The sequence below is a fragment of the Peromyscus maniculatus genome, chromosome X, assembly GCF_049852395.1.
Source record: "Peromyscus maniculatus bairdii isolate BWxNUB_F1_BW_parent chromosome X, HU_Pman_BW_mat_3.1, whole genome shotgun sequence".
In the NCBI taxonomy this organism is placed as follows: Eukaryota; Metazoa; Chordata; class Mammalia; order Rodentia; family Cricetidae; genus Peromyscus; species Peromyscus maniculatus.
Genome location: NC_134875.1, coordinates 61,407,067 through 61,432,844, shown reverse-complemented (window position 1 = coordinate 61,432,844; position 25,778 = coordinate 61,407,067). Strand labels below are relative to the sequence as shown.

Genomic DNA, 25,778 nt, shown 5'->3' with positions numbered 1-25,778 from the left:
GCTGGATTGGGGAAATGAGCTTCACACCTTCATTTCACTTTGTAGGCATGTATTTGTTGACAGTGCCATAACAACAGTCCTCCTTGGGAGTTGGTACATTTCAGGTCATAATAAATATTAACAGCACGATTACCGGTTTGGGGAAAAATATTGCAGAGCATCTTGCTCAGCTGTGTGGCTAAGTATGTAGTATACACTACATGTTCTCTCAGCTAGCAAGAATGACCATATGTTATTGGTTGATTTGGTTTTGGTTAGATTTTGAAGAAGTGAGGTCACAATTCTCAGAATGGTGGCATAGATCTATACTCACTACACTAAGAAAGTAGAAACAGGAAGATCACAAATGTGAGGTCAGACTGAGCTACAGAATGAGGGATACTTTATCTAAAAACAGATTGGGTGATGAAGGGCCAGATGGACAGAGACAAAGAAAAGTGATTAGAAAATTTAAGAATGGAAGGCATGGCTGTTTCCCTTAAGAAAGTAACTTTCACAATTAGGAGAATATAGATGATCAGTCTTATTAAATAAGAAACACAGAGCCAAATGCAGAGTTAAAAGCCGAAGAGGTCAGAGCAGTAGCTGAGAGCTGAGACGTAAAACTGCCTTCTTACTACCCTTCCTGCCACTACTGTCCTTCTCCTCAGCAAGAGACCTACTTCCTGTGTATCTGTCTTTTTATTGACTTTCTGTTCTGCCTTCTCATTCGTTGTAAACCCAACCACATCACCTACTCATCACTGCCTGTCTATACAGACCTCCAGATCTTCTATGGTTGGTATTGAGATTAAAGGCATGTGTCTCCATGCTGGCTGTATCCTTGAACACACAGAGATCTGCCTGTCATGTGATCTGGATTAAAGTTGTGCGCCACCACCGCCTGGCTTCTGCTATGGCTTGCTATTAGCTCTGACCCCCAAGCAACTTTATGTATTAACATACAAATAAAATCACATTTTAGTACAAATAAAATATCACCATAGTAGAAAGGAGCCACCTCTCCTCCCTTCAGGACTAAGAGGTCCAAAGGGTTAAATTAAAACAAAAACAAAACCAGATCTGATCAAGATACAAAGTAGTATGCTTGATATTGGAGCACTCCGTGCTGTACTTAGCAATAATAAAAATTGCAAGCACTTTTATAATACTGAGCATATAGCAAGAACTATTCTAAGATTTACTACATTCTAAGACAAGTTTGAAGTCAATCCTTCTATCTTTATGCAGTGTTCACTATAATCATCTCATTGTTTGGATAAGAAACTGAGGGTCATACAATTTAAGGAATTTGCCCCAGTAGGGTATATGAACAGCAAATGTTAGCACTGAAATAGAATGGAAGTTGTCTGACTACAGGATCTTCATACTTATCCTTGTCTCTATCAATCAACATTAATAGAAACTGTTCTGTAGCATTTACTGTGATCCAAGACAGACATTTTAAGGTATTGACTCATGTGCTTATGCAAACTGACAAGTCCAGAATCTACAAGGAAGTTCCACAGACTAGAAATCCAGGTGACAGCAAAGTCTAAGTCTCTTTTTCCTCTTGTTTGAATAAAATTCATCTTTTCATATTACTGAGAACTTTAGTTGACCGATGAGATCCATTCTTAGAAGAGAATGCATTCTGCTTTATTCAAGCCCATCAATTTGAAAGTTAGAATCTTCCAAAAATACCCTCACAGAAACATCTGGGATAATGTTTGACCAAATTTCTGGACCATGTTGCTCAGTCAAGTTGACGAATAAGCATCACAAGAAGAGTGTCAAAAAGTAAAGCTGACAGTCTCTGGTGATTGCTTAGATGTAGGATTTGAAAGGTGAAGTCACTGAAGAAGGTAACATATTCACAGAGAAAGAAAATTCAGTAGTAAAACAGATTTGGTTGGAATAGCTACAATGAGTTATATTATTTGAACATGTTCAGTTTCAAATGCCTTGGAAAGAAACCTCTAAGAAGGAGATCTTTAAGGAAAATTATTTTATTTTATTTTATTTTATTTTATTTTATTTTATTTTATTTTATTTTATTTTATTTTACAATACAATTCAGTTCTACATATCAGCCACAGATTCCCTTGTTCTCCCTCCCTCCCCCATCCCCTTCCCCCCAGCCTACCCCCCCATTCCCACCTTCTCCAGGGCAAAGCCTCCCCCAAGGACTGAGATCAACCTGGTAGACTCAGTCCAGGCAGGTCCAGTCCCCTCCTCCCAGGCTGAGCCAAGAGACCCTGCATAGGCCCCAGGTTTCAAACAGCCAACTCATGCAATGAGCACAGGACCCGGTCCCACTGCCTGGATGCCTCCCAAACAGATCAAGCCAATCAACTGTCTCACCTATTCAGAGGGCCTGATCCAGTTGGGGACCCCTCAGCCATTGGTTCATAGTTCATGTGTTTCCATTCGTTTGGCTATTTGTCCCTGTGCTTTATCCAACCTTGGTCTCAACAATTCTCGCTCATATAAACCCTCCTCTTTCTCGCTAATTGGACTCTTGGAGTTCCACCTGGGGCCTAGCTGTGGATCTCTGCACCCAGATCCCTCAGTCATTGGATGGGGTTTCTAGCACGACAATTAGGGTGTTTGGCCAAGAAGCAATTCTATATATGAGGATGAAACACAGGAAATCAATCTCAACTACAGGGTTTTCTTTGAAGATTAGAGTTGTGTAGTACTAGTTTACTAGACATGCAGTAAGAAAATGCAAGAAAGTGGTAGCATAAACCAACAAATTTATTATCTTCCACTTCTGGAGACTCAAAGTCCAAAATCAAGGTTATCAACAAGGCTAACTTCCTTTGAAGACACTAAATCCTCCCTTCACCTAAGTATTTATCAGTCTTTTACTATTTCCCTGAAAATATGCCTACATTTGACCACGACATGACTAATTATCTTCTCTAGTTTTATTGAAAGCACTGTAAAAATTCCAATAAGTTTTTTTCTGCATATGCTGAGCTTGAGGGGTGTGAGCATAAAAGATACCTTTTAAAATAATATTTATCCATGCTAGACAGATGGCTCCATGGTTAAGAATGCATACCTGTCTCTCAGAAAGTCTAAGTTCAGTTCGCAGCATCCACCTCAGGCAATTCACAACCACCTGTAATTCCAGTTCCAAGAGATATTATGCCCTCTTCTGACCCCCATGGGCACTGCACTCACCCATGCACCAACCCAATCTCAGACATACATGGAATTTTAAAATGAAAATAAATAATATTTATCTTTAAATGTCTGTCACTTTATGTAGATCAATGAAATAATAAGCTTCAATATTAGCTGCTTAACTTGTGGCCTGTGTGTTACAAATATATTATTATTATACATTTCAATAGTATTTTGTCTATGTGCATATTTCAGAGTAAATTTTGAAAGACATCCCTCTAAGATTATGCAGGTATAGTCTTATGTTGTAAGAATGAAAAGATGCAGAAAAGGAAGAACATATTCATATGTCAAGATGGACCTTCGTGTATCACATAAATATGTATTATTTTATCCATTAATCAAAAATGGTAAAAATATTTAAGTGCCAATTGCTAGGATTTGGGTATTTCATATATGTATATAATTATACACTATACCCTATAAATGTATACAATTAAAATAATAACTGAGGAATAGGGGATATAGCTCAGTAGTCAAATCCTTGTCTCCCACTTGCAAGACCCTGGGTTCCATTTCCAGTACCACATAACTAACAATAACTGAAAAACTTTTATAATTTAGCTAAAACTATGCAATTGTTAATTTTCTAACTGCATGCACTTGTTAACAATTTCTATTTTGCATTAATTTAAGAAAATGACAAATTATTATAGAACAACCTTACATGAGCTCATAGAACTACTAGGTAGCAACAATGAAATATAGTAGTCTGACATATAAAATTATATACATTTATCATGGAGAAATGTATTGAGATTTAATTATTCAAAAAGACTAGAATAATTATAACACAGAAGATCATGTCTGAAATCTAGATATCATCAACAGACTTCAAAAATAAGTACAGATATCACAAAAGCCGAGCAGAAAATGTTAATATTCAAGAAGGAACCCTAAAAATATCATATATCAAATCTCCATTTTTAGAGACCTGGGGATTAGAAGGCAAAAGTCATGACAGGAGACCATATTTTTTATTGTAAAGAGAAAATAGGTATTATATGCTAAGAAGGAATAATTTGTGAGCCTGATTAAAAAAGTGATTTTTGTGTTAAGAAGAGGTCCATTTTAACTCCACCACCTAGCTTTATGCTCATGTTCTTTTCCTGTATCTGTTCATGCTTCAGGTCCATCAGCTATAATATAGAACAGTGGCATTTATCTTCTATAGTTTTCACAAAGGTTAAATGGGATAATTAAGTATAATAACACAGGACCTAGAATATACTCAGTGTTGATGCTGATGAGTCATTTAATGCTCATTGAAGAATCTGGAAAATGCTCCCACCTTTAAGAAGTTATCAGTGTTGTCAAAGAGATTTTGTAAAGCTGAACCAGCAACTAGTAGATTGTGTGCTGATACTTGATAGAGATTATTTGCTTTGTAGACCTATCCAAAGGGAGGAATCAATTTGGTTTGGCAAAATGTCAACTCTTCGTGGAGAAGACTATGTGTAGTTCCTGTGCATATTAGTTGAGCTACTCCTTGAGTAATGGGTCAAATTTTTGCTAAATAGAGGCTAAGCTATTCAAGGAAAGGGGAATTACATCAGCAGTGCTACACATCAGCATGTCAGGTAGCAGGGCCTTAGGTAAGCTATGCTTAATGAACCATGGGAAAATATAACAAAATGATGAAGAAGATAAGATCCTAAATTCTAGTCCTGTCTCCATCATTTACTAGGCTATAATCTGTCAGTGTATTGCAGCTTTCTGTGCTGACTTTCCTCACTTAAAAAGTGAAATGATATCAGTATTTTTTCTCTCTATTGTGAATACTAAAAGTGGGAACCAACAAAATTGCCAGTGGTGGGCATTATTGTACTCTAACCTACACAGCAAATATACAGTGATGTATTATTGTACTCTAACCTACACAGCAAATATACAGTGATGTCTTTCTTTTAACATATTCTCAGTCTCTCAGTCTCTAGTGCTTTCATGCTAAGTGGATACTTTCTGCTGTTACTGTGGTCGGGAAGACAGTTGGGTTTGGAGAATTGTGGGAAAGGGAGAATTGAGCCAGCCTATGAAAGTCCTTGGAAGTGAGACACAAGAGTATTGGCATGATGAGGGAGGAGAGCCCAGGTTATTGAAGGAATCCTCTTGGAGATTGCTGAGGTAGTAAGCCTGAAGCACAAGAAAGGAGAGGTGACTACAAGGAGGCCGGAGCTGAGAAAGAACAGTGAAAGGTGAAGAAAAAGGAGTTAGCTGGTAGCTGATTCGTTCTTCAAAGGACTTGAAACCTGTGGCAGCTTAAGACGGTGCTAGCAGGAAGGAAAAAATTCATGAAAGAATGAAGAAAGACGTGAGTTGCAAGCCACGGTTTTATTAGAGAGCAAGAGACTTCTTTTTTTCAGAACTGCAGTTTTACCAATAGATAATTATATATTGATGTCTTTTAGCATATTAGGTTATTTCATTCATCCAACTAACATTTATTGCACCATTTCCAAAATAATCATAATTAGAGCATGCACAGTAATATAGTATTTATTTGAATGTAAAATGGAGAAAGCTAATTTACATGCAGCAAAAATTATGCTAAATCAATAAATGTGCTCAGTGTGTGCACAGTATACGAACTACATAAAGTACTGGGAATAATCTACATTCTCCAACCTGTGCTTATGTTGATATAGATGATAATTAGCTTAGGGACCATTAAAACCATTAATTAGTTATGTGGGTAGAGAAAGAAAGCTTACCAAATATTTATAAATAAATCTCTTTCTTTCCATGTTTATGGAAGTCAGCAAATTACCTGCAATGACTTGCAGGAAGCAATAAGGAAAATACATTAAAAAAAAGATACTTTAAAATTGCAAACTACAGCTGTGATTCTGATGCAAATATTATTTAATCAGGAATGGTTTTGTTCATCCTCATATAATATCGTATGGAAATTACTGTTGCCTGTTGACTTCTAGTCCACTGATAGTAAATGAGGATCAGTCAGTCTTCTCAGAAGAGAATAGCAAGTTTTGATGCGAATGCCTTAGTGTATTAATGCAATGCACAGGCACATTCTCTCCAGGAAGCCTGCTCCAACCTAGAACATGTACTGCTGTCCTTCTCTTACATGTCTTCAATTCCCCTCTCCAAATGCCTGTTCTTAGAGTTATATGAAACCTTTTCTTGATAAACTTCAACTGTATTTAGCAAAGAAGTAAATTCTAGAAATAATGGTTTATATATTCAGTTTTCTCTGTTTTCCAAAATTTAAAATAATTATCACTTGACTTGGGCAAGGCATTGCATACCTGTCATCATAACACTTCTGAGGCAGAGACAAGGAAGATCTTGAGTTTAAGGTAGCCTGAACCTAACTCAGAAAGTAATTACATCATCTAAGTAAATAAATGCTTTTCCCATACATATTTTTTTAAAAATTAGGCTAGGTTAAAACTATGTTTCTTGCTGTCATATTCCAGACCTTAAGTGATAGTAACCCAACTTACAGGTGCAAAACCTCACAAATGATAAAATCTATTGAAATAGTATTTAAGCATCTCTGATAATATAAATTACTGAGGTGATACACACCAACATTCTTGCATATTTTACATATGCCAGTGAATAGTTCGGAGATGCTAATGTAGTGTTAAGCAAGTTCATATACTTGGTGGAACTAAAAGAAAATCATGATTTGGTAAAAACCTTCTCTTTGTAAACAAGAGGAATATCAGAATGATGCCCTACTTATTTAAGCTACATTGTTCTCTATATTATCAAACATGTAAAGAAATATATAGTTGTTCAAAATCAGAGCTATTTCTCTTTGTTCTCTAGGTTGGAATTTTTCAGTGGAGATTGGGGTGTGGCTTTCTCAAAATTATTCAGTACAGTAAATTTTACCCAGGTCTTTAGAGCATTTAGCACACTAAGGTATGTGTACCATGTGCACATCCATGAACAGTTGGAGGCCAGAGAACGTTGAGTGTCCTGCTGTCACTCTCCATATTCCCTCAAGACAGGGTCTCCTGAACCTGGAGATCAGCTCCATCAGCCCCCAGCAATCGTCCTGTCTCTGCCTTACACAGGATGGGGGTTGCAGTTCCATGCCAGCTATGCCTGGATTTTTCTTTTTTAATGTGGTTGCTGGGTATTGGAACTCTGTTCCTCGTGCTTGTACAGTAAGCACTCCTACCAATTGAGCCATTTCCTTGTTCCTGGACTGTGTTGTCTTAATGAAACATCTTTGGGTCCGTTTTAAGAAAACATCATGCTATGTTGTTATCATTTATTTGATAAACATTCCCACTGTAGCAATCACCAATACCTGCTGACTTTTGATGTTATGTCATCTAAGGCAGATGTCTCATCATTGACTAACTGCAACTGAAATCAGTTTACCTCTCTATCTTTGAAGCCAGAAAAACTTGAGTGTTCCATATACAATGTATCCCTGACAGTTCAATTAACCTTACTGATCCTCAGCTTCCTCATTTAAAAGACAGAGAAAGGAATGGCATCTATTTCATGGGATTTTTATATGAAGTAAATAAGAGGATATATGAAAATCTCTGAGCACTTGCCTAGAATACAGTTGGCACTTAATAATGATTTAATACTTAATAAACAAATAATAAAATTATTTTCAGTGAATATATGCAGGTGACTGTTAATTGGCTAGCCTAAATGAGAGATGTTTTGATTAATATAATCTTATGACTAACAAAGAGGCAATTTGCACATCTGTCTTTAACATGCATTGTCTTTCTAAAGTCTCATCAGTGCACAACCCTCATTTCCCCACACCAAATCTCCTTACCTCTAATAGGATTTTGCCTTTATACTTCACACAAGTGAAAATGTACAGCATATGACAGGCAAATATAATTTTGGGCAGATAGTGCATGATCTGTACTAATTGGTTGGTCACTGGGATCTTATTATAGTCTCTAGTAAGCCATTTTTAACAGTATTAGTGACTGCATTAGTTTATGAGATTATACTTGATCTAAACTACTTCTAGAATATACTCTAGATTATAAAGTTGTAAATGTTTCTTCCTGTACCATATTTTAGCCACTTATCATTAGTGATTATTTTTTCTGACCTCATACTACAGTAATTACAAATATGGTATCAGTTCAGTGGAAAAAAGTGCTAACTCTTTTTCTATCAGCCCTTGCAGAAAACAAGTTTCTACAACTACTAAAAATATTCTTTTAAATGTGAAGACAAAAATAAATATGTGAAACAAGATAGGTAATTTACTTAGGTCTCATTAAGCATTCTTACATTCTAAATGCAGAACCTCGGATTCATAAAAACTGTAAGAGCTGTCTTCTCTGTGCTGAGCATTTAGCAAGATTTCATCAGTTCTGTGTAGGAGATGAGTTAAGCTGGCAATTACAAATTTGGCTTTTCTTTACAGTGTGTGTGTGTGTGTGTGTGTGTGTGTGTGTGTGTGTGTGTGTTGCTGTGTATGCCTTATGTGTCTTCACTAGGAAAAAAAATCTATGATGATATTGGAGCAGGTGAGTGAAAACAATAAAATTGACTACATAAGAAGTAACCAAACACACTGTAGGTGGCCTAATCACTTATTAGAGATATGCTTTGGTTCCATATTTTAAGATTTTTATTCTTATTGTAGAAAAGTATCAAATGAATAACAGCTGTTATATACCCACAATGTGATTAATTTGGCTTTCTTCTCAGTCGAACGCATTTGGATCCATGTCAGTATACACCTAACAGATTCAGAGAACCAACAAACTGCAGTGAATCCATCTGAGTCTCTAATAATGCTTTTTTTTTAAAAAAAAAAAAAAGTTGTATTTGTTCCACCCACAGTGTGTCCTTGAAGCCTTGGTCTTCATAAAGGACAAAATCTATTGTATTAAATGTGCAAAAGAAGTATCACAGTTGAAATTTTTCAGTGCTTTAATTTCAATTCTACATGTTTTTATTGAGTGTCCAGAGTATACTGAGCAGAGTGACACACCTAATCATAGTATTGTTGTCTTACAAACCAGAACCATTATCCTACTTAAAGGGTTATTAACTACCAGGCATTCTGTCTATAGGTATCTCTGCTGTAAGAAGTAATGACTCGGGCATGTGGACCTACATGTGTATGGATGTGTATACTCTCATAGTGTGTGCACATTTAACATGCAAATTGAATGTCTTTTCACATATGTGATGTATATTTTTTCCTTTTATTTCATTTTACAATACCATTCAGTTCTACATATCAGCCACAGATTCCCTTGTTCTCCCCCATCCTGCCCCCTCCCCCAAGGATTGAGATCGACCTGTAGACTCAGTCCAGGCAGGTCTAGTCCCCTCCTCCCAGACTGAGCCAAGCATCCCTGCATAAGCCCCAGGTTTCAAACAGTCAACTCATGCAATGAGCACAGGACCCGGTCCCACTGCCTAGATGCCTCCCAAAGATGGCTCAGCTGTTAAAGGCTAGGCTCACAACCAAAAATATAAGTGATGTATATTTATATTTAAAACTTTCTATGTTTCTTCTTTTCCAATGACCAAACCTCAGTCATCAGTTATTCCCTTTACATATGGAACATCAATAAAGTAGAAAATGTTGTGACTAGTTAGTGAGAAATCTTGGGGATAAAAATATGTCTTAGTTACAGAAAATAGTTGTGCCTTTGTTAAGATGATATTGGAAAAACATTAAAACCTATACTTGTAATATCTGACTGTCTTCCTAATCAGTTGTAGGTTTCATATGCTACTTAATAAAAGCCTAGAAGAAGATAATATAATTTATTTGGAGATCAAAAAATAATTATCCTTTTAAATGTGCAATTAACTAAGGAAGATAGAATTTACTTTTATTTATTAGAACCAATTCTGGAACCTACCCTAGGTGTACACTGCTTTAAAAAAAAATGACACTCTCTTTATTAGTGTAGATATTTAAGAGCTTCTGAATTTGATTTAACCTGTTCCATTTGCTGAGCCCTGGATACTTATAGGTCTAAAATAAGTCATGGGGATGATCAGACAGGATCCAGGACATTTTAGTTCAGATTTGTATCCTTGTGTGGGTTAAGCCAATTACATTTTCAAAGAATGCTCGATTAGGCTGTGCTGTAAGGTGAAAGGTAAAATGTGTGGCTTTGTTTGACTGTCTAGCCCATTATTGTTAGAACATGATCTTTACCTGAATACTTAAGTTAATAATTCTATGCAGTTGCTGCTTTGAAAAATTTCAAATTCCTTTTCCCTCTCACCAGTATCTTATACATTCTTGGTTGACTTGCTACCTTGTCTGATTTTCTAGAACAGTATTTCCGTGAAAGGAAAATGTGTTCCCTCTAGTCCTCTTTTGTCAAAAACCCTTTGCACTTGCTTTCGTTTGCCAATTGAACCTTTTTTGAAATGCATCAGTAGGGAGAGCTTGCCTAGCCTTTGCCAGACAGCAGTAGCTGTAGGTGCATTTAAACAATCCAACTTGAAAAGGGAATTTCTCTCTTTTTATTTGAAAACAATTGAAAATGAAAGGTGTATGTCTCAGGACAGAGTGCTTAACCGACCTCTTTCTCCTGAACTGAGGTATGGTATATGAAACTGCCTCCCCTGTGTCTTCCCTCGTGTTTTAAAAAGGCGCTTTGCTTGTTTGAGGCAACCAGTTCCGAGGCAGAGCTCTACCCATTGTAAGCAGAATCCATTATGTTATTAGGTCTTGGTATACTGTCCTTTGCATCTCTTTTTCTTTGTTCTTAGTCAATACAGCTATGTTTTAAGGACTATCTGGTCATATTTCGAGGGGAAATTGACACTGGGACTGCAGAGATGCCTTTAAAGATGAACCACAGTTGCATTAATCTTTAAATGTAACCACAGTCCATCCTCCCACAGTACATGTAACCTGTACTTTTAAGTAATCCTCTAAGCTCCTGTGACTAAAGCATGTTGAAAATATCCATTTTCACTTGAGTAAACATAACAATAAATGAAAGCCCCAAAGGACTGCATCTCTCCTAACTTTTCAAAATAAGAGTAGGAGGGGCTGTCTGTGAAGCTTGCAGCCTAGCTTTCTTCATCCTGGCTCTGACTGGAACACCCCAGAGAAGTGAAGTAAGCAATTATATAAGAGGTATGAGATTTCCTCATAAAAATCACACATAAGTATAACCTTATGAAAAAATATTGTGTACTCTGGACTTAAATAGTGAACAGCATGAATGAAGGATATAGAAACTAGCCTAGTGTGGTAGCATATACCTTTATTCACAGTTCTTGGGAGGCAAAAGCAGGTGGATCTCTGAGTTGGAGGCCAGCCTGATTTCCATAGTGAAATCTTGCCTCAAAAAAAAATTCTTTAAAAGGAAGTAACAACAAAGCCTGGCAGTGTGGTTTACACCTGTAATCCCAGTACTTGAAAGATGAAGGCCAGATGATCAGTAATTCAAGGTCATTCAAAGCTATGTAGCAACTTCCAGCCAGCCTGAGTTACATAAAGTCATGTCCCAAATGAATCAATACCCAGGAACTAAGGAATAAATGTGTTGTGCTTAGGTACTAAAGTAAAACTGGAAGTTACATCCATGGCTGTGGCACCATCTATGTCAGGCAGTAGTATGTTGTACTATTTAAATTGGAAAAATGAGACCATATCTCAATTTGTTTGTGTGGACTTTTTTCTTAGTTGTCTCACAAATGTGGTAGGGAAAAGATTCCCGCCTGTTGGCCATCTGTAAATTAAATTCAGGATATTCAAGAAGTGCCAACCTTTAGTTCACCAAATATAAGTCCTTTGTTATAAACATTACTTTCTTGGCGGTAGGGAGTTTCTGAAAGGAGTTTCTGATTATCATGTAATGCTTTTATGTAATATTTATCCGTAAAGCCATGCGGATTTTATGACTTGATGACGCCTTTTCATCATTCTGCTGTGCCGCTCTCCCTCCGTCTTCAGCATTGTTGCACTGTCACCTACTTCCTGATGCATTGCTACCTGGTAGGTGACATCATGATTTGTGAGCACTCTGATATATAAATAAGGTGGTGAGAACTGCCTCAGCAATTCCATCTCTATTTGAGATGAATTAAGTAATCTCTTTGTGTTCTCTTGAATTTCCCTCTCTTCTGTGTTTTCACAATTATATTAGGCATTGTAGGAAAGGCTTTTTTTCTCTTTCACTCCATTTCTAAAGAACATTTGGTTAGTTCAAAATTTTCCTAGAAATGTAATGCCCCATATGTCATAATATACTTCTAGTGCTTTATGAAATTAGGTCATGCCAGAATGTAGAATTCAGCAATAAACTAATAACTGCTAATTTTCTAGGAGATTCCTAGGGATACAGATACTTTGAATATTATGCTCACTGTGGAGTCAGGGGAATCCCAATGTCTAGCCAATATGTGAGCTCCACGTTTAGTGAGAGAACCTGTCTCAAAAATAACGTACAGAACAATAGAGGACATCAGAAAACATTGACCTCTGGCTTACACACACACACACACACACACACACACACACACACACACACACACACACACACACACACACACACACACACAACTCTTTAGGACTTTGGGAAACATTTCTCATTCTTGGTAACCTTATAGGGACAGTTATTCTTTCCATTTGTCCCATTTCATCATACATTCTGTTGCTGTAGGTGTTAGCACATTGGAGTCTTGTCTTAGAATTCTTCTAGGTCAGTAGTTCACAAATATACTCCTTAGATCAGTAGCTTAAACATAATGTGAGAATTTGGTAGAAATATAAAGTTTCTGGGTTCATACTGAACTACTGTATAAGCAACTGGAGATGATGGGTCATGGGAACAGCGAGTCATTATTTAGTGAGCTCTCCTGGTGATTCTGATGTAACTGAAGTTTAGAGCCCAAGAATCCAATGACACATGATCCTATTTTACAGGTTGACAACTGTGCTGAAGCAGCACATAGTCAAGGCCAAAGCACTTGCTAGTTAGCACAGAAGAGTAGAGCAGAGACTAGAGCCTACCTTGTCCTAGATTGCTAAATGTTTGAACATGTTTTTAATTATCTTTTTATATTGAATCATAATATCATTGCACATTTGCAAGAGACCCTTTTCTACCTACTTTGTTTTTCAAAAAGAAATTTTATCTTCTGCTATGACAGGCTCAGTCAGAATCAAGAACCTTTCTGTGACAACATGAGAAGATATTCTTGATACTGTGCATGTTTCTGGGACCCCAGCTGTCTTTGTGTTATTTAAAAGCATGTCTCTCACTGATACATACAGTCATGTTTTCAAAACTACAACATGCCAAATAAATTCAGGAAACTGATTTACATTCTGTATGTATGTATGTATGTATGTATGTGGATTTAGTTTGTAAAAATGAATTGCAGAGAAATTTCTTAAGTAGCATTTCCCTTTCTATATTAAAATAGAATTCCTTCATAATGGAAAGGAGATAGGTAATGAATTATACAGCTGTTTAGGAATATATCTATTGAAGAACATTACCTTCTCCCGGTTATCACCATGCTTTTTCTATGATAATCTGTGTATGTGTATTTTAAGGGTTTTTTATTCGCTCTTAATGGACACTTTCATATATATTTTTAACAAGCAAGTGTTTCTATTCAATGACAAGGATTGGGTCATTGAGACCATTTTCTTACTGAATCACACTTGATTGCATTTAAAAAGTTATTGTAGCCTTTCAGAGAAGTGACTTAACAAGGAGGAAATTTTTCCTTAATAGGATTTTATAAATGTAAAAGAAAAGAAAATATCATTTAGAAATGATCAGAAATCAAAAGTACTACATTATTGTGAAGGCTTTATATTTCTATTTCAAATGTCCAAAAGGACATTTGTAGAAAATGGACAATCAAGACAAATTCTTATGCTACAGATTATTTTGCCACAATTGCCTCCAATAATTTGATCAAAAATTATGAAGTATCTCAAGATGCCTTCAGTAGAGTACTATGTCCAGGGAGCTCAGGAGCAACAGTGGCCATTGTCCCCGACTGTGCAGTTTACAGAGGCACACAAAGCCCCTTTTATGTAAGTAATAGAATTGCCGAAAGGAGTAATATCTGCATACTTTGCTCATAAAATAAAATGAATACTTTGACTTGAATAAAAGTGAGAATCTTTTCACAATACCCCACTTCTTAAAAAGGCTCTTCCTGTAAGTGAACTCTTTTATTTATTTTTAAATCTCTATCTTTTTCTATCAATTCTAGCATGATCTCTGTAGCAAATAAAAAAGAGAGAGCTTTTCCCATGAGAACTGCCAAAAAATAATCTTCAGCCCTCTTTGGATATATTAAGAAATAGTTTCCCTCTCTCTTAAAGTAGATTTGAACATTTTTCTCTGATGAATACTTTACATACAACAAATGGCTTCAAATTTCTCATAGATTTCACCACCGAGATTCCTCTTTCTTTTTTTAATCCCTAGTGGCTTAAGGTATTATATCAACAGAGAGTTTACAGAGCATTCTCTATAAATAATTTCTTCATCCATTTTCTGTTTCTAATAAAACAATAGCCCAGACTGGGTAAGATTTAATGAAAGGGGGTTTATTTGGGCTTTTGGTTCTGGAGATCCAAAGTGGGTAGCACCTGGTGACCCACCTATCAGTGACAGAGTCCTGAGTTGGGGCAGAACATTGAATAGCTACAGACAGAGAAAATGTATGTTTCTTTGTACTGATCTTTATTATTTTCTGACAAAGCCATGAAGATTCAATGAAGCAGTTCTATTCTAATAATCTTATCTAAGCTTTAGCACCTCCCTAATGACGTACTTCTAAACACCACAGTTGATTTCAGTTTGCACCCTCAGTACCTCACAATGAGGATTAAACTTCAACACATGAATCATTGAGGGGGGGGATAGTCAAACCATTTCCAAACCACAGTATTAAGTGACATTGGTTTCTAAAATTTCATGTCTATCGGTGCTTTATATGGAGTTCACATTGACCAATATCAGTTCTTTGAATTTATTTACTATGGTTTGATTTTCATAAAATGTTAGGATGCCCTCCACATGATCTAGTCTAGTTTTCTACCTAAATGCATGTCTGCATATAACTATAAGACAAAGGGAATATTTCTTAATATCCTAGGAGGACAACAATGTAAAATCACAGGTAATCCTTATAATATAAGGATAAACATAAACTGTACTTCTTTTCCTTACAAGTTCCATTTTTTTCTTCAATGCACTCATTATTCCCTTCTTTTTATTGCAATCATTCCATGCCTCTTCTTTCTTTTGGCCAACTGTACTTATATTCTTGGTGAGAAAACCGAAAGCAGAGTTTAAAAAGTAATTATTATCTCATACAATACAACTCAACTGTAGTTTCCCCTCCCTCCACTCTACTCAGTCCTCTACCCACCCCCCTATCCCACAGATCCGCCCCCCCCCCAACTTGGTTACCCTTCGGAAAAGAGCAGGCCTCTCAGTGATACCAACCAAACATGGTATAACACAATATACAATAAGACTAGGCACAAATCTCCATATTAAGACTGGACAAGGCAACCCAGTAGGAGGAAAAGAGTCCCAAGAGCACTCAATAGAGTCAGAGACTCCTCTACCCCCAACTCACTCACACTGTTAGGTATCCCACAAGAACACCAAACTACACAATCATTACATATATGCAGAGGATCTAGTGCTTCTGAGGTGTTCCTCAAGCTCTGAGGGAAGAGACCTGATGGAGATCTTCAGTTTGGCCTCTCTTTTTGCCTAATGTTTGGCTGTGGGTCTCTGCATCTGCTCCCATCAGTGAAAGCAGACTTTTATGTAAGTTTTTATTTTATTCTAGTTTATTCTTTGTTTTTGCAAGACAGGATATAGCCCTGCCGGTCCTGAAACTTGTTCTATAGACAAAGCTGGCCTCCAACTCAAGGCTCTACCTGCTTCTGCCTCCTGAGTGCTGGATTAAAGGCATGTGCCACTGCTACCCTGCAAGAGCAGACTTTTGAAACCAGTGTGATAAACTTGGAAACGTTCTCAACACGTTTCCTAGCCCTCTCTGATATATAGACAGAGCTTGACTAATCATTATTATTGTTTACAATTCTTTTTATTTCTATTATAGAAAATTATTGAATTATTCAGTATTTCTTAAAAGTTCAATGATTTTTATATTTCAGATGCACTTTGGTTTTCGATATATTCACAGCATGCTCAGAGTCTTTCTTACTGGTCCACTGGCTCTAATATTTATTAGAATAATTTTATTTACCATATGTTTGTGTCATTGGAAATGTTAGGAGAAAAAAATTGAATTCTAAATGTGAAAGGTCTTTTCTTCTTCTATCAAAAGGAAAAAATGCATTCTTTGACATTAATAAAAGTCATGCTGACGTTCTTTTACAAGAGACTCACCAAAATGACAGAGAGCATGAAAAATGTAATTAGGTGTTTGGTTGAACTGAGTTGGTTGGTTTGTTCTCCTGTCTGATAAATTCAAGTGCACAAAAATAAAATTACAATTAACAAGAAAGTGCAAATGTGGCAGATATATCGATTTGCTAGGTAATATTAAAACAGTTGTCATTATTTTATGTGCTTACAGTAGAAAAACTAAATTTGACTTTTTTTGCAAATGTTGCTGAATTTTCCTCTGAAAAACATTATAATAATTGGATTTATTTATTCAATTCTCACTGAAGTACTAGCTGAATTAAGGTTTCAGAAAAATAAACAAGTATTCTCTATCTCTAAATATATTAACTAATCTATAAAGGCTTGACATTCATTAATGCTTGCTGAGGGAAAAAATGAGTTCTGGAGATTGTGTTTTTCTCAGTACTGCATTAACTTATTTCCACAAACCCTGTTTCAGCTTTGATTTCTAAATCTCTCCCCAGTGAAATCATACCTCAAAGATGTTTCATTAAAATGACAAGATAAGCTGCCTTGTATCCCTATGCTGGAGTGAGGAAAAGGATCTGAATCTGGGAGATCTTGCAAAATTGTTCCTGATTTTGTGGAAAGAAACAAAAAAAATATTAACCTCTGTAAAAATGGGCAGCATCACCATCATCAAAATAATAGCCCAAAGAAAAAACTGATGATGTTCCAAGCCTTGGCGTGCTGTGTGATCTTGTCATGGGGGTTGCATTAGTAACTCATGCAGACAGAGAATATGGAGTTTGGTGTTGTGGATTATAAGAACTGTTAGAAGCCCGTGTTTTTTTAAGTGATGTATTTTAGAATTGCTTTTTACATTGGGCTGTCTCTCACTTGTATTTGTCTACCTCTCTGCTGTTCGGAAATGTTTTCTTAGAGGGTTAATAATAGCTTAAGTGGCTTAATTGTGCTTCTAAGTCTTATTTCAAACCATATGAAATTATTGCAGTTTGACTACTTTTGACCTATGAAAATGCCAACTTCATATAGTTCAAGCTAATAAAAATCCTAGTTCTCAAGTAGAAAAGGAACATCCTACTATTCCATAATCATTTTTGGTTATAGATGAAGCTCAAAATTTGCTCTACCCTAGTTGATCATTTATAGACTATTTGAGATTTAAAAGAATTCCACTGCAGATTTTTGCCATTTAAAAGGAACTTTTAAGTAAGAAGACTCTCTTCTTGTTACAGAAAGGCCATCCTGGGAAACAGATTTTCAAAGAGTTACCTAAAAGTATATTGGTTTCCCATGGATATATTTCTTTTGTTTGCATAGTATTTCTTCAAAGAAATATTCAATATAGTTTGTTAATTTAGCATTGCTTTTCTCTTTGTTCCAAATGAATATGCTATTATCATTCTAATTAGATCAAGCAATATGTGAATACCTTGAGCACCAGTATCTATGAGTGAGTGAATTAATCCATCCAGCACATCTTAATTATTCCAGGATTGACTCTGATGTAGGAGTTACATCTTTTTCATTGTCCTCACAATTCAGGATAAACTTTAAAATATCACCAAATTTCAACAATTAACAGATCCTCTAAGCATGTTGTCCCTTCTTTGTTGAAGGCACTGCTAATATGAATGCTTATTTATAAAAACAACAGTAATACTTTTAAAGTCTCATGGGTTGAGTAGTTTCTTTAAAGAAGTCATAATACTTCCTTTTCCTAACATAGAAGCTATAGTCCAATAAAAGACCCAGAATCCCACATGTCATAGGAGCACAAGTAGTGTATTTCTTTAAAAGGATGGGGATAAATTTCCCCTATACTAAAAATCACTAGCTGCCATGAGAGCTCTGAATGAAAAATGGTCCTTATCATTTCTTTGTGGGCTGCAATTTCCCTCTGTTGATATAGGCTGTAAATAGGACACAAAGCGTCCTGAATGAGATCAGATAGTATGCAAAGATTTTAGTGATGAGTTTAGATGAACAAATCATAAAAGGAACACTATTGCCTTGACCTAAATCTTTGTCAAGAGCTTTTGGAATCCTCCTCACTCCTACACTTTTGGCAAGTTCCAGTTTTTAAACCTTATTATTTGAAGAAGAAAAATAATTATAAATAGTAAAATTATTACCATTGGGTGGACAAACCAGATAATGTCTTTGATACCTTAATTAATAAAATCACTAGTTTTCAGCCGGGCGGTGGTGGCGCACACCTTTAATCCCAGCACTCGGGAGGCAGAGCCAGGCGGATCTCTGTGAGTTCGAGGTCAGCCTGGGCTACCAAGTGAGTTCCAGGAAAGGCGCAAAGCTACATAGAGAAACCCTGTGTCGAAAAACCAAAAAAAAAAAAAAAAAAAAAAAAAAATCACTAGTTTTCTCCTTTAGATAGATTTGTCTGAGACAATTTATCAGCATATGGACCATACTAAAACAACTGCCTTACTAGACCCTTGACTCCTCAAGTACAAGTATAATCTGAACGTTGGCTAGTATTAATTATTAATATGCAATATTTTTCTCTCTTATGACATATTACATATAAAATAAGCAGAGATTTAAAAAAATAATTTATTTTTACTCAGCTTAACCAGTGAAGCTTTTTATTAAATGCAAATTCTCTTTCAATTTGACTTGAATCAAGGGAGCAAACATATATAACTTTGGAAGGAGCCCTTATAGTTAGTTCTGTGTTTGGTCTGGTATTGTCCATTGAGTACCCAGTGATTTTGCACTGGTAGCTTGGAAGAGTCAATGAGCAACTTCATAAAGAGCATGCTGCAGAAATGATGACAGAAGCAGTGTTTCCTCATTGCAGCTGTCTTTGCTGCCCTCACTGGAGCCAACTGTTTGGAATCTTAATTCTTTTCCAGTTAGTCCCAAGCCAAAAAAAAAAAAAATGGTCTCGTTTGTATCAAGCATGGTGGCATATGTCTGTGTCCCAGGACTTAGGAGGTGATGTAGGAGAATCAGGAGGAATTCAAGGCCAGTCTGAGTTTAAAGCCTGCCTAAATAAATAAATAAATAATGCTTTTTTTTTCAGAACTTTAGCTGACTACAGGCCTATCCATTTTAATGCAATATAAAAATATTTATGGAACCAGGTGTGATGGCACACTCCTTTAATCCCAGCACTCAGGAGGCATAGACGGGCAGATTTCTATGAGTTCTAGGCCAAGTGTGGTCTGCAAAGCAGATTTTAGGACAGCCAGGACTGTTACACAGAGAAACCCTGTCTAAACAAAACAAAAAAAAGTTTAAATATTTATGGGAGTGGTACAAGAGTAACTTCATAAAAATCATAGTTGCTTTATAGCATAGTATGCGATAGCAACCATGGGAACTCTTGAATTAAAATTGAAGTGATACAAACGTCAAGTAGACATCTCACCCTAAGACATTTGTGATATTATGTTCTAAGGAATGATAATCTTTAAATGCAAGTATTTTCTCTAGTTTCACTAGGTTTTAGTGGGGTATTTAAATGTTAATATTACCTATGACTTTTTTTTAAAAGATGAACAAAATGTTCAGAAATTAACATGATTTTACCTCTAAGTTATTGGTGCCTAGTTTTGTAATTCCATACCATTTTCTTTTAACCAATTAACTCATATAATTCAATGGCACCCCTAGTCTTTGCTCACTAATTTGTAATTATATATTTTCTCTAAGGAAAAAAACCGTCCTATGTTTTATTGCCCTGTCTGTATTCATGGACACTGAAAGATTTAATTTTAGAAAACTCGAAGTGGGAAAAGCTACTTTTCTTCACCAAGTGAAAATTTTAAAGTACTGAAGGGGTTAATTAGAGTTTTAGATTATTTAAAACACAAAAAGGTCTAATATACACTCATCAAATTACTTTTAATATATTCTCTTTTAAAATTCAACAATTAGATAAAATTAAGTAGTAATAGTGGTATTTAAAATTTACTCTGAGTTCTGCCTTAGGGGGATTGTTTATCCTAAAATTAATTATTTTTTATTGTAAGCTAAATTCCTTTTTATTCTTATGAGGTATATAATTAATGCCTCTCTGAATTTTAATTATTTAATAAAGTGTACTATGATTAATATATTTATTTAAATTGTCAATTAACTTTATAAATGTTTCTGAAATATACTCATGCAATTTGACCACTTAATGGGTCTTGTAAGCTGAAATATATTCACATACTAATCTTTTTAAATGTATATACATTTAAACTTCTGAGTATAAAGTATTTGGTCTAATCTTTCATTTCTTAAATGAGATGCATAAGGGAACATACAAAGAAATGACCACTCAAGATAAATACTAAATAATAAACAAAAATAGCCTAGCAGAAGCCAAGGAAAATCAAAAATAATTTTATTTTCTATTGTGTCTTAGACCACATCTGATAAGCATTGAATCTTAGAAAAGGCTTACACTTCAGTCATGAAAAAGACTAGAATGGAATTCAGCCAATTTGGTTTTGGTTTTGTTGTTGCAGTTATTGTTTTCAAGTAGTAATAATTCTGGTTAAGAAATGACTGATTCAGTTGGTAAGGCTATGCTGATTTGAGATGTTCTGCATGTAAAGTTGTGGTATAAATTTCTCACTGATTTTGAAGACGGATAAAAAATGTAAAAGAACATCTTCAATTTTCAAGCCTAGGGACTAATGAGAGATGAAACAATTGGGATAAGAAGTAATTAGGAAGTATGGTAAATAATTCTTTATGATTAAATAAGCTTTAGACATGTAGATCCTAGATAATATGAAATTTTGTAAATGGGAGTATTGGGGAATAACTGGAAATTTGGTCTTCAGTGGGAAAGAGAGTTAATCATAGGAATGTGAATGTAGTTATCTCTACCATCCAAGGACCATGAAAGCCTTGACAATGACTAAGCTCCCAGAGTTTGAGAAAGAAAGGCCATAGACTATCCAGAGACATTTTTTCTTCTTTAAATATAATTATCTTTGAGCATCTTGTTTAAATTTCATCAGAAAATGCCAATGAATTTGCTAATAGGACATATCCATTGCAGGGAATTGAGAAAAAGCCAGTTTGCTTTAGACTCTTAGTGTTTCTCTCCTGCAGCAGTCTTTCAGGACTCAAGGACGGATGGAAGGAAGGAAGGAAGATAGGAAGGAAGGAAGGGAGGGAGGGAGGGAGGGAGGGAGGGAGGGAGGGAGGGAGGGAGGGAGGGAGGGAGGGAGGGAGGAAGGGAGGAAGGGAGGAAGGAAGGAAGGAGCAGGCAAAATCTTCCTTTTTCCATCTAGTTCCATTGATGTAAATTGCAATACAAAATTTGAGTCTATCTTTAGCTCTTTTACTAAGACAAGAGGCCCAGGCAGCCCTTTATGCTTTGCTATGCATGCTTTGTGTTCCTCTGATACTTTCAAATGGGACCAGAGACTGATTGTTTTGTAATCTGAAGACAGCCATCCATAGTATGCCTATAAGTGATAGCTTAAAGTGAACAGAATCCTCTTCAACCCTCTTTCAATCCGTTTTTCATTCTTTCTTTCTTTTTTTAAATGACATAGGTGGCTATTAGACTCAAAGACACAAAGATGAAGGGTTAGTTGCCAAGTCACAGGAGAGAAAATACAAGTAAATGTTAGCAGTGGTGCACATGTTTAGAGCATATGGGTAGATAAGAATGAACATCAAAGATACTGAAGTAAAGGGCTGGAGATGTAGCTCAAGGGTTATTAGAAATATGAAAGGCCTTATTTTTAATGCCTACCACTGCAAAAAGAGAGAAAAATAATATTTGTCTAGCTTGATATGATGGTACCTGCCTGTAATTCTAGCATTCAGAAAGCCTGGAATGCCTTATAGCCCCTGTTTTACTACAGCAGGAATAACAACAACAAAACATTGATGTGCTAACAGTAGTGAATCAATAAGACTATTGTACTTGGAGGGATAGAATCTTGGTTGCATCATTTCACTGTGAATCTTGACCATGAAGCTGCTTGGAACTGTTTCCTGTTCTTCCTTACTCCTGCATAGATCCATACACTGACTGAATTACTTGCTTCAAAATAAAATAAAATAGAAAGTTAAAGCAGTAGTGAGTTAAATGGTAGAGAATCCCTCTTTTCTCTGTCTTCTTTCTCTGCTTTTAACTCACCTTTAATCTCAATTCTTAAGGAAGAAGAAGCGGGTAGTGAGAGTAGTGGCTCTTTCAGTAACCCACATCCAAAAACTAAGCAACAGTGAATGGATGATACTCTTTGAGTACATAGAAGTTAAATATTGAAATTATAAACTGAAGTCTCTGGGAAGAGAGATTTCATATTCCATGTCTATACGCAGTGGTGGTAAAAAACCAACTAAACAAACAAACAAACAAAGCAGTTTTGTGTTTATACTCATTCTTCAGTGAGAGTTCTTAATTAATCATGTGGCTATGCATGGGGTTTGTTTTGCTTCATTTTTCCCCAAACTGATTGTGCTTTTTAAAAGAGAAAAATCTGTATTATCTTGGATAAAAGTGTCTCTGATGTTGGAGCTGCAAAGATGGCAGTTAAGCTTGTATACTGCTCTTGCAGAGGACCTTAGTTCAGTTCCCAGCACCCATGTCAGATTTCTTCACAGTTAGGTGTTCTGATGCCTCTAGCCTCCACCTTTTTTGATGCACTCACATGTGCAAACCTACATAAAGAAACATATACATATGTATGCTCCTTTATAAAAAAAAATAAAGATGGCAACTCAGTCAACTACATACACATCTAGAATGTGTTAGTGTGGCTAAATAACAAAGAAAACTATCTGAGGTGCCAATGCGGCACTCATTTGGTAAGAAAAATACAGGTAGTAACCTGGCTGGTGGTGGCCCATGCCTTTAATCCCAGCACTCAGGAAGCAAAGGCAGCCAGATCTCTGAGTTCAAAGCCAACCTAGCCTGGTCTACAGAGCAAGTTCCAGGACAGCCAGGGCTGTACAGAGAAACCCTGGCTTGAGAAAACAAAAAAAAAAGTAAACATAATAAAAAGTAAATTTTATAAAATATTCAATATGTTAGTGAATTTGAAGTAGGTAGGTGTGATAAGAATGTATCAGTGTGTACTCTCCAGCTAAAGTGGTCAGAAAAATATAAAAGCCATGGAGATGGCTCAGAGGGTTAAAAAAAACAAAAGCTGTGTAAGCAAAATTTCATCCCCAGAACCAACTTAAAGAGCCAGATTTAGTGGCATGCATCTGTAATCCCAGCACTCTAGAGCAGGGGGGGGGGGCACCTACCTAGAGTACATATTATAGCAACAGAACTAAGAGACCCTGCCTCAACAAGGAGGACTGTGAAATCCTACTCTGGATAGTTGTCCTCTGACCTCTGCAAGTGTGCTGAAGCATATGTATGACAACCCTCCTTCCCCTGCCACACACAAATTTTTTTAAGATTAATTCATGTAAAAAAAGAAAATACCATATGCACATGAACTTCCTGCACTTAAAAGATAAATATCAGTTAAGTTCCTCTGCAAAAATGTGGAGTGACAAGGAATATATGCTAATAAAAACAGTGAAGTTATTAATTGCCTTTCTGCAGTTGCACAGGAAGTTGGTGGGAAAGGTGATTCATTATACAATCTGATAAGAGAAGAACACCACAATTTGAAAGTTAGATTGACAGCTGATGAATTGTCCACTTATTTCTTGCATGCCAACCATCAGCAATTAAGAGTTATAGTTCCCTCATTTACAACATTTTTATATTTGATGGTAGACTACCTTTACTGCTGTGTATAGGACATTTATTACAACTGCCTGGGTACACTCTCACAATGGCAGTTTTTGCAAAGTCATTTCCACTCCACACTTAGCTTGTGCTTGTGCTAGTCACCAAGTAACATGCAAATGTATTTTTGGCCTCAGGTTTGTGTTCTGCATGCCCAAATTAACCCTTCTGTCTGTCTCCTTTGTCTCATTATTAGTCCTGTGTTCAGTTTTCTTATGAAAATGATGAGGTTCATTATACACTACTGTATTTGGTAGGTAAGAAGTTATAAAGGTCATTTTTAAAGAAATTGAATGTGACCAGCATGAAAAGGAAACCTTGGAAGGATTCTTAAGGATCCATAAAAGACTTTGTGTCCTTGAGTCCAACAGCCACCACCTAGGTCACCTAAAGAAAGGACAAACTGCCGGGCGTTGGTGGCGCATGCCTTTAATCCCAGCACTCGGGAGGCAGAGCCAGGCGGATCTCTGTGAGTTCGAGGCCAGCCTGGGCTACCAAGTGAGCTCCAGGAAAGGCGCAAAGCTACACAGAGAAACCCTGTCTCGAAAAACCAAAAAAAAAAAAAAAAAAAAAAAAAGAAAGAAAGGACAAACTGAGGAATGAAGAGGCTGTTAACTCAAACTATCACTTACATGCATTCTACTTATAGGCTAGATGGCTGTCTTTAGATTACAAAACAATCCATCTCTTGCCCTTTTTGAAACTAGCAGAGGAACACAAAATGTGCATAGCAAAGCAGAAAGGCCACCTGTGGCCTCTTGCCTCAGTGAGGAACTGAAGGCAGACACTTCAGTTATATATATCAGATATATATATATATCTGATATATATATATCAGACATTTATTACAACTGCCTGGGTACACTCTCACAATGGCAGTTTTTGCAAAGTCATTTCCACTCCACACTTAGCTTATGCTTGTTCTAGTCACCAAGTGACATGCATATATATATATAAATTTTATAGTGTGCATCAGTGGATAAAGATGGGCAAAGGAAGGATATATATAAATGCTACTTCATAGCTGTCTCATCCTTGGCTCTGCACTGAAGTGGGAAGCATCTCATGCAGCTTTATTTATACTGAATGCCAATGTTTTTGATTGCTTTCCCCTATGGTGAAGCCTGTTTTATTTGACTGGCCCTCGCCAAGGTCCTTCAACACCTCAGAAGCAAATTCAAAGATCCATATAGTGTTTACATTGACAGCATGTGCTCTAGAGCAAGGATGGCCAACCTTCCTCTATAAAGAGCTGACTGGTAAATAGTTTAGGCTTCACAGGCCACAAAGTCCATGTCATGACTAAATTCTGTTCTTATAGCACAAAAGCTGCCATAAATGATGCATAATGAATGAGAGTAGCTGTGTTTCCATAGGACTTGGGGACTGAAATTTGAATTTTTGACATTGTCATGTAGCATAGGATATTCTTCATTACTTTTTAAAAGGCCATTCAAGATATGAGATCTATCCTTCACTTGTGGATTCTAACAAACTTGTGACAAATCTCTACTCAAGGCATTTCTGGGTTCTTTTGT

The 25,778-nt window shown here is 36.3% G+C and overlaps 1 protein-coding gene and 1 long non-coding RNA gene across 5 annotated transcripts in view; one reads left to right on the top strand and one right to left on the bottom strand.

The window, feature by feature from the left end:
• The window catches only part of Diaph2 (diaphanous related formin 2), a 748,266-nt gene that overhangs the window by 566,789 nt on the left and 155,699 nt on the right, over positions 1–25,778 (top strand). The window lies entirely within an intron of this gene.
• The window catches only part of LOC143270875 (uncharacterized), a 198,678-nt gene that overhangs the window by 125,745 nt on the left and 47,155 nt on the right, over positions 1–25,778 (bottom strand). The gene's annotated exons all lie outside the window — the stretch shown is intronic.